Source organism: Anser anser (genome assembly GCF_964211835.1).
Source record: "Anser anser genome assembly, chromosome: Z".
In the NCBI taxonomy this organism is placed as follows: domain Eukaryota; kingdom Metazoa; phylum Chordata; class Aves; order Anseriformes; family Anatidae; genus Anser; species Anser anser.
In genome coordinates, this window is record NC_139723.1 from 58,225,497 (window position 1) to 58,235,610 (window position 10,114).

Below are 10,114 nucleotides of genomic sequence, written 5' to 3' on the forward strand. Positions count from 1 at the left end.
CTGCGGCAGTGCCGCTAGAAGCGGCTGTGTCAGCAGGCATGGGGCCAATAGCAGCTTCTTCTCAGAGGCCACCAGCAGCCCCCGCTGCCAGCACCTGGGCACACACCTGGCACAGCTCTACAGAAACGCATATATTCCTACATGTGAGACCTTCCCGGTCTGGAAGCAGGCACCCAATCAGAGGGAGGAATGAGGAGATGACAGGGCTTTGAAAACAAAGCTGGCTAAGCCAATCAGGGAGCGGTACGAAAACAGGTGGGTTGGGTCCTTTCACAAAATGGCGGCTCCTCACTGTGGAATGCGGAATGCAACAAAATGGTGCCCGCCACTGCGGGTGGCTGGGAGGGATTGCCTGTCCTGGCCCATCCCACCTGCAGGAGGGCCAATCAGCAGCGTAGTCGTGCCCTTCCCAAATGGCCCTTTCCCCGCCCTGCCATGCGGTGTATGCCCAGCGCCTCCAGCTGGTGGCCGGGAAGAACTTCAGGCTGCAGCCGTGGCGCTGTGGAGCTGCACTAGCGGCAGAAGCAGCATCTGTGCCTGCTGCAGTGCTCACCATCTGACCGGCCAAGTGGTAGCAGGTGCTCCACAGGACATCACGCAGAAGCAAACGGGCCTGCAACTGTAAATCTGGGGAGTGGAAGGGGTTCAGCTGCCAGTTTGGGGGAGGGGCGGTGTGTGCATTTCAAGACAACAAGGTGGACTGTTCCTGCTCTTCGCAGGGAATGTGAGAGAACAAGTGGCTTGCGCATCGTGACTGTGTTTATGGGGTTTGAAGTTCTGGGGCACTCATGGCTCGAGCATGCTTCTTTAAATGTGCCTTCTTTGCTCAATGATCCAAGTTAGCAAGGAGTCCGCAACTAGTTCAGCAGGGATGTGTGAGGGGTAGCCTTGCCTTCCAGGCCTTAAAGCCACACATAATACTGAAGATGCAGGGCCAAACTTGCCCAAGCGTCCACAGCATCAAAGAGCGTGCAGCAACGTAACAAGAGGGCTCAAAGGCCCAGACTCAGCAGGGGCTTTTCTGATGGGACACTTGCTAAAAAGATACTCCAAAGGTGCCAGAGCAGCAGGCTGTGGAGGACGGCTTGCTTGGCCCATGCACGGTGCCGTGCAGGCTCTTGTGCGTGCGCCTGGGGGGCTGCAGCTTCCCTCAGGACACATCGACCTGCTCTGCCGTGCTCTCTTCCATGGGCTGCGCTGCATTAAAAGTTTGTTTCTGGCGCCAGAACCACCCCCTGCTCTTCCTCCTCCTCCTGCTCCTCCTCCTGTTCCTCCTCCCGCTCCACCTCTTGCTCGTCCTGCCCCTCCAAACCCTTCCTCTCCTTCCTTACTCCCGCTCCAGCTCTCACCTTAGCCTTTGCACAGCTGTTTCTCACACTTTTTCCTCCTCACTCCCCACTGCTGAGCAGCATGTTGCCCTTTTTGGCGGTCCTTTCCAAGCAACCTTTCTCCTAAGGCACCGCCTTCTTGGCTGCCAGGCTCTGCCCTCCCCTGCGGCAGTGCCGCTAGAAGCGGCTGTGTCAGCAGGCATGGGGCCAATAGCAGCTTCTTCTCAGAGGCCACCAGCAGCCCCCGCTGCCAGCACCTGGGCACACACCTGGCACAGCTCTACAGAAACGCATATATTCCTACATGTGAGACCTTCCCGGTCTGGAAGCAGGCACCCAATCAGAGGGAGGAATGAGGAGATGACAGGGCTTTGAAAACAAAGCTGGCTAAGCCAATCAGGGAGCGGTACGAAAACAGGTGGGTTGGGTCCTTTCACAAAATGGCGGCTCCTCACTGTGGAATGCGGAATGCAACAAAATGGTGCCCGCCACTGCGGGTGGCTGGGAGGGATTGCCTGTCCTGGCCCATCCCACCTGCAGGAGGGCCAATCAGCAGCGTAGTCGTGCCCTTCCCAAATGGCCCTTTCCCCGCCCTGCCATGCGGTGTATGCCCAGCGCCTCCAGCTGGTGGCCGGGAAGAACTTCAGGCTGCAGCCGTGGCGCTGTGGAGCTGCACTAGCGGCAGAAGCAGCATCTGTGCCTGCTGCAGTGCTCACCATCTGACCGGCCAAGTGGTAGCAGGTGCTCCACAGGACATCACGCAGAAGCAAACGGGCCTGCAACTGTAAATCTGGGGAGTGGAAGGGGTTCAGCTGCCAGTTTGGGGGAGGGGCGGTGTGTGCATTTCAAGACAACAAGGTGGACTGTTCCTGCTCTTCGCAGGGAATGTGAGAGAACAAGTGGCTTGCGCATCGTGACTGTGTTTATGGGGTTTGAAGTTCTGGGGCACTCATGGCTCGAGCATGCTTCTTTAAATGTGCCTTCTTTGCTCAATGATCCAAGTTAGCAAGGAGTCCGCAACTAGTTCAGCAGGGATGTGTGAGGGGTAGCCTTGCCTTCCAGGCCTTAAAGCCACACATAATACTGAAGATGCAGGGCCAAACTTGCCCAAGCGTCCACAGCATCAAAGAGCGTGCAGCAACGTAACAAGAGGGCTCAAAGGCCCAGACTCAGCAGGGGCTTTTCTGATGGGACACTTGCTAAAAAGATACTCCAAAGGTGCCAGAGCAGCAGGCTGTGGAGGACGGCTTGCTTGGCCCATGCACGGTGCCGTGCAGGCTCTTGTGCGTGCGCCTGGGGGGCTGCAGCTTCCCTCAGGACACATCGACCTGCTCTGCCGTGCTCTCTTCCATGGGCTGCGCTGCATTAAAAGTTTGTTTCTGGCGCCAGAACCACCCCCTGCTCTTCCTCCTCCTCCTGCTCCTCCTCCTGTTCCTCCTCCCGCTCCACCTCTTGCTCGTCCTGCCCCTCCAAACCCTTCCTCTCCTTCCTTACTCCCGCTCCAGCTCTCACCTTAGCCTTTGCACAGCTGTTTCTCACACTTTTTCCTCCTCACTCCCCACTGCTGAGCAGCATGTTGCCCTTTTTGGCGGTCCTTTCCAAGCAACCTTTCTCCTAAGGCACCGCCTTCTTGGCTGCCAGGCTCTGCCCTCCCCTGCGGCAGTGCCGCTAGAAGCGGCTGTGTCAGCAGGCATGGGGCCAATAGCAGCTTCTTCTCAGAGGCCACCAGCAGCCCCCGCTGCCAGCACCTGGGCACACACCTGGCACAGCTCTACAGAAACGCATATATTCCTACATGTGAGACCTTCCCGGTCTGGAAGCAGGCACCCAGTCAGAGGGAGGAATGAGGAGATGACAGGGCTTTGAAAACAAAGCTGGCTAAGCCAATCAGGGAGCGGTACGAAAACAGGTGGGTTGGGTCCTTTCACAAAATGGCGGCTCCTCACTGTGGAATGCGGAATGCAACAAAATGGTGCCCGCCACTGCGGGTGGCTGGGAGGGATTGCCTGTCCTGGCCCATCCCACCTGCAGGAGGGCCAATCAGCAGCGTAGTCGTGCCCTTCCCAAATGGCCCTTTCCCCGCCCTGCCATGCGGTGTATGCCCAGCGCCTCCAGCTGGTGGCCGGGAAGAACTTCAGGCTGCAGCCGTGGCGCTGTGGAGCTGCACTAGCGGCAGAAGCAGCATCTGTGCCTACTGCAGTGCTCACCATCTGACCGGCCAAGTGGTAGCAGGTGCTCCACAGCACATCACGCAGAAGCAAACGGGCCTGCAACTGTAAATCTGGGGAGTGGAAGGGGTTCAGCTGCCAGTTTGGGGGAGGGGCGGTGTGTGCATTTCAAGACAACAAGGTGGACTGTTCCTGCTCTTCGCAGGGAATGTGAGAGAACAAGTGGCTTGCGCATCGTGACTGTGTTTATGGGGTTTGAAGTTCTGGGGCACTCATGGCTCGAGCATGCTTCTTTAAATGTGCCTTCTTTGCTCAATGATCCAAGTTAGCAAGGAGTCCGCAACTAGTTCAGCAGGGATGTGTGAGGGGTAGCCTTGCCTTCCAGGCCTTAAAGCCACACATAATACTGAAGATGCAGGGCCAAACTTGCCCAAGCGTCCACAGCATCAAAGAGCGTGCAGCAACGTAACAAGAGGGCTCAAAGGCCCAGACTCAGCAGGGGCTTTTCTGATGGGACACTTGCTAAAAAGATACTCCAAAGGTGCCAGAGCAGCAGGCTGTGGAGGACGGCTTGCTTGGCCCATGCACGGTGCCGTGCAGGCTCTTGTGCGTGCGCCTGGGGGGCTGCAGCTTCCCTCAGGACACATCGACCTGCTCTGCCGTGCTCTCTTCCATGGGCTGCGCTGCATTAAAAGTTTGTTTCTGGCGCCAGAACCACCCCCTGCTCTTCCTCCTCCTCCTGCTCCTCCTCCTGTTCCTCCTCCCGCTCCACCTCTTGCTCGTCCTGCCCCTCCAAACCCTTCCTCTCCTTCCTTACTCCCGCTCCAGCTCTCACCTTAGCCTTTGCACAGCTGTTTCTCACACTTTTTCCTCCTCACTCCCCACTGCTGAGCAGCATGTTGCCCTTTTTGGCGGTCCTTTCCAAGCAACCTTTCTCCTAAGGCACCGCCTTCTTGGCTGCCAGGCTCTGCCCTCCCCTGCGGCAGTGCCGCTAGAAGCGGCTGTGTCAGCAGGCATGGGGCCAATAGCAGCTTCTTCTCAGAGGCCACCAGCAGCCCCCGCTGCCAGCACCTGGGCACACACCTGGCACAGCTCTACAGAAACGCATATATTCCTACATGTGAGACCTTCCCGGTCTGGAAGCAGGCACCCAATCAGAGGGAGGAATGAGGAGATGACAGGGCTTTGAAAACAAAGCTGGCTAAGCCAATCAGGGAGCGGTACGAAAACAGGTGGGTTGGGTCCTTTCACAAAATGGCGGCTCCTCACTGTGGAATGCGGAATGCAACAAAATGGTGCCCGCCACTGCGGGTGGCTGGGAGGGATTGCCTGTCCTGGCCCATCCCACCTGCAGGAGGGCCAATCAGCAGCGTAGTCGTGCCCTTCCCAAATGGCCCTTTCCCCGCCCTGCCATGCGGTGTATGCCCAGCGCCTCCAGCTGGTGGCCGGGAAGAACTTCAGGCTGCAGCCGTGGCGCTGTGGAGCTGCACTAGCGGCAGAAGCAGCATCTGTGCCTACTGCAGTGCTCACCATCTGACCGGCCAAGTGGTAGCAGGTGCTCCACAGGACATCACGCAGAAGCAAACGGGCCTGCAACTGTAAATCTGGGGAGTGGAAGGGGTTCAGCTGCCAGTTTGGGGGAGGGGCGGTGTGTGCATTTCAAGACAACAAGGTGGACTGTTCCTGCTCTTCGCAGGGAATGTGAGAGAACAAGTGGCTTGCGCATCGTGACTGTGTTTATGGGGTTTGAAGTTCTGGGGCACTCATGGCTCGAGCATGCTTCTTTAAATGTGCCTTCTTTGCTCAATGATCCAAGTTAGCAAGGAGTCCGCAACTAGTTCAGCAGGGATGTGTGAGGGGTAGCCTTGCCTTCCAGGCCTTAAAGCCACACATAGTACTGAAGATGCAGGGCCAAACTTGCCCAAGCGTCCACAGCATCAAAGAGCGTGCAGCAACGTAACAAGAGGGCTCAAAGGCCCAGACTCAGCAGGGGCTTTTCTGATGGGACACTTGCTAAAAAGATACTCCAAAGGTGCCAGAGCAGCAGGCTGTGGAGGACGGCTTGCTTGGCCCATGCACGGTGCCGTGCAGGCTCTTGTGCGTGCGCCTGGGGGGCTGCAGCTTCCCTCAGGACACATCGACCTGCTCTGCCGTGCTCTCTTCCATGGGCTGCGCTGCATTAAAAGTTTGTTTCTGGCGCCAGAACCACCCCCTGCTCTTCCTCCTCCTCCTGCTCCTCCTCCTGTTCCTCCTCCCGCTCCACCTCTTGCTCGTCCTGCCCCTCCAAACCCTTCCTCTCCTTCCTTACTCCCGCTCCAGCTCTCACCTTAGCCTTTGCACAGCTGTTTCTCACACTTTTTCCTCCTCACTCCCCACTGCTGAGCAGCATGTTGCCCTTTTTGGCGGTCCTTTCCAAGCAACCTTTCTCCTAAGGCACCGCCTTCTTGGCTGCCAGGCTCTGCCCTCCCCTGCGGCAGTGCCGCTAGAAGCGGCTGTGTCAGCAGGCATGGGGCCAATAGCAGCTTCTTCTCAGAGGCCACCAGCAGCCCCCGCTGCCAGCACCTGGGCACACACCTGGCACAGCTCTACAGAAACGCATATATTCCTACATGTGAGACCTTCCCGGTCTGGAAGCAGGCACCCAGTCAGAGGGAGGAATGAGGAGATGACAGGGCTTTGAAAACAAAGCTGGCTAAGCCAATCAGGGAGCGGTACGAAAACAGGTGGGTTGGGTCCTTTCACAAAATGGCGGCTCCTCACTGTGGAATGCGGAATGCAACAAAATGGTGCCCGCCACTGCGGGTGGCTGGGAGGGATTGCCTGTCCTGGCCCATCCCACCTGCAGGAGGGCCAATCAGCAGCGTAGTCGTGCCCTTCCCAAATGGCCCTTTCCCCGCCCTGCCATGCGGTGTATGCCCAGCGCCTCCAGCTGGTGGCCGGGAAGAACTTCAGGCTGCAGCCGTGGCGCTGTGGAGCTGCACTAGCGGCAGAAGCAGCATCTGTGCCTACTGCAGTGCTCACCATCTGACCGGCCAAGTGGTAGCAGGTGCTCCACAGGACATCACGCAGAAGCAAACGGGCCTGCAACTGTAAATCTGGGGAGTGGAAGGGGTTCAGCTGCCAGTTTGGGGGAGGGGCGGTGTGTGCATTTCAAGACAACAAGGTGGACTGTTCCTGCTCTTCGCAGGGAATGTGAGAGAACAAGTGGCTTGCGCATCGTGACTGTGTTTATGGGGTTTGAAGTTCTGGGGCACTCATGGCTCGAGCATGCTTCTTTAAATGTGCCTTCTTTGCTCAATGATCCAAGTTAGCAAGGAGTCCGCAACTAGTTCAGCAGGGATGTGTGAGGGGTAGCCTTGCCTTCCAGGCCTTAAAGCCACACATAATACTGAAGATGCAGGGCCAAACTTGCCCAAGCGTCCACAGCATCAAAGAGCGTGCAGCAACGTAACAAGAGGGCTCAAAGGCCCAGACTCAGCAGGGGCTTTTCTGATGGGACACTTGCTAAAAAGATACTCCAAAGGTGCCAGAGCAGCAGGCTGTGGAGGACGGCTTGCTTGGCCCATGCACGGTGCCGTGCAGGCTCTTGTGCGTGCGCCTGGGGGGCTGCAGCTTCCCTCAGGACACATCGACCTGCTCTGCCGTGCTCTCTTCCATGGGCTGCGCTGCATTAAAAGTTTGTTTCTGGCGCCAGAACCACCCCCTGCTCTTCCTCCTCCTCCTGCTCCTCCTCCTGTTCCTCCTCCCGCTCCACCTCTTGCTCGTCCTGCCCCTCCAAACCCTTCCTCTCCTTCCTTACTCCCGCTCCAGCTCTCACCTTAGCCTTTGCACAGCTGTTTCTCACACTTTTTCCTCCTCACTCCCCACTGCTGAGCAGCATGTTGCCCTTTTTGGCGGTCCTTTCCAAGCAACCTTTCTCCTAAGGCACCGCCTTCTTGGCTGCCAGGCTCTGCCCTCCCCTGCGGCAGTGCCGCTAGAAGCGGCTGTGTCAGCAGGCATGGGGCCAATAGCAGCTTCTTCTCAGAGGCCACCAGCAGCCCCCGCTGCCAGCACCTGGGCACACACCTGGCACAGCTCTACAGAAACGCATATATTCCTACATGTGAGACCTTCCCGGTCTGGAAGCAGGCACCCAATCAGAGGGAGGAATGAGGAGATGACAGGGCTTTGAAAACAAAGCTGGCTAAGCCAATCAGGGAGCGGTACGAAAACAGGTGGGTTGGGTCCTTTCACAAAATGGCGGCTCCTCACTGTGGAATGCGGAATGCAACAAAATGGTGCCCGCCACTGCGGGTGGCTGGGAGGGATTGCCTGTCCTGGCCCATCCCACCTGCAGGAGGGCCAATCAGCAGCGTAGTCGTGCCCTTCCCAAATGGCCCTTTCCCCGCCCTGCCATGCGGTGTATGCCCAGCGCCTCCAGCTGGTGGCCGGGAAGAACTTCAGGCTGCAGCCGTGGCGCTGTGGAGCTGCACTAGCGGCAGAAGCAGCATCTGTGCCTACTGCAGTGCTCACCATCTGACCGGCCAAGTGGTAGCAGGTGCTCCACAGGACATCACGCAGAAGCAAACGGGCCTGCAACTGTAAATCTGGGGAGTGGAAGGGGTTCAGCTGCCAGTTTGGGGGAGGGGCGGTGTGTGCATTTCAAGACAACAAGGTGGACTGTTCCTGCTCTTCGCAGGGAATGTGAGAGAACAAGTGGCTTGCGCATCGTGACTGTGTTTATGGGGTTTGAAGTTCTGGGGCACTCATGGCTCGAGCATGCTTCTTTAAATGTGCCTTCTTTGCTCAATGATCCAAGTTAGCAAGGAGTCCGCAACTAGTTCAGCAGGGATGTGTGAGGGGTAGCCTTGCCTTCCAGGCCTTAAAGCCACACATAATACTGAAGATGCAGGGCCAAACTTGCCCAAGCGTCCACAGCATCAAAGAGCGTGCAGCAACGTAACAAGAGGGCTCAAAGGCCCAGACTCAGCAGGGGCTTTTCTGATGGGACACTTGCTAAAAAGATACTCCAAAGGTGCCAGAGCAGCAGGCTGTGGAGGACGGCTTGCTTGGCCCATGCACGGTGCCGTGCAGGCTCTTGTGCGTGCGCCTGGGGGGCTGCAGCTTCCCTCAGGACACATCGACCTGCTCTGCCGTGCTCTCTTCCATGGGCTGCGCTGCATTAAAAGTTTGTTTCTGGCGCCAGAACCACCCCCTGCTCTTCCTCCTCCTCCTGCTCCTCCTCCTGTTCCTCCTCCCGCTCCACCTCTTGCTCGTCCTGCCCCTCCAAACCCTTCCTCTCCTTCCTTACTCCCGCTCCAGCTCTCACCTTAGCCTTTGCACAGCTGTTTCTCACACTTTTTCCTCCTCACTCCCCACTGCTGAGCAGCATGTTGCCCTTTTTGGCGGTCCTTTCCAAGCAACCTTTCTCCTAAGGCACCGCCTTCTTGGCTGCCAGGCTCTGCCCTCCCCTGCGGCAGTGCCGCTAGAAGCGGCTGTGTCAGCAGGCATGGGGCCAATAGCAGCTTCTTCTCAGAGGCCACCAGCAGCCCCCGCTGCCAGCACCTGGGCACACACCTGGCACAGCTCTACAGAAACGCATATATTCCTACATGTGAGACCTTCCCGGTCTGGAAGCAGGCACCCAGTCAGAGGGAGGAATGAGGAGATGACAGGGCTTTGAAAACAAAGCTGGCTAAGCCAATCAGGGAGCGGTACGAAAACAGGTGGGTTGGGTCCTTTCACAAAATGGCGGCTCCTCACTGTGGAATGCGGAATGCAACAAAATGGTGCCCGCCACTGCGGGTGGCTGGGAGGGATTGCCTGTCCTGGCCCATCCCACCTGCAGGAGGGCCAATCAGCAGCGTAGTCGTGCCCTTCCCAAATGGCCCTTTCCCCGCCCTGCCATGCGGTGTATGCCCAGCGCCTCCAGCTGGTGGCCGGGAAGAACTTCAGGCTGCAGCCGTGGCGCTGTGGAGCTGCACTAGCGGCAGAAGCAGCATCTGTGCCTACTGCAGTGCTCACCATCTGACCGGCCAAGTGGTAGCAGGTGCTCCACAGGACATCACGCAGAAGCAAACGGGCCTGCAACTGTAAATCTGGGGAGTGGAAGGGGTTCAGCTGCCAGTTTGGGGGAGGGGCGGTGTGTGCATTTCAAGACAACAAGGTGGACTGTTCCTGCTCTTCGCAGGGAATGTGAGAGAACAAGTGGCTTGCGCATCGTGACTGTGTTTATGGGGTTTGAAGTTCTGGGGCACTCATGGCTCGAGCATGCTTCTTTAAATGTGCCTTCTTTGCTCAATGATCCAAGTTAGCAAGGAGTCCGCAACTAGTTCAGCAGGGATGTGTGAGGGGTAGCCTTGCCTTCCAGGCCTTAAAGCCACACATAATACTGAAGATGCAGGGCCAAACTTGCCCAAGCGTCCACAGCATCAAAGAGCGTGCAGCAACGTAACAAGAGGGCTCAAAGGCCCAGACTCAGCAGGGGCTTTTCTGATGGGACACTTGCTAAAAAGATACTCCAAAGGTGCCAGAGCAGCAGGCTGTGGAGGACGGCTTGCTTGGCCCATGCACGGTGCCGTGCAGGCTCTTGTGCGTGCGCCTGGGGGGCTGCAGCTTCCCTCAGGACACATCGACCTG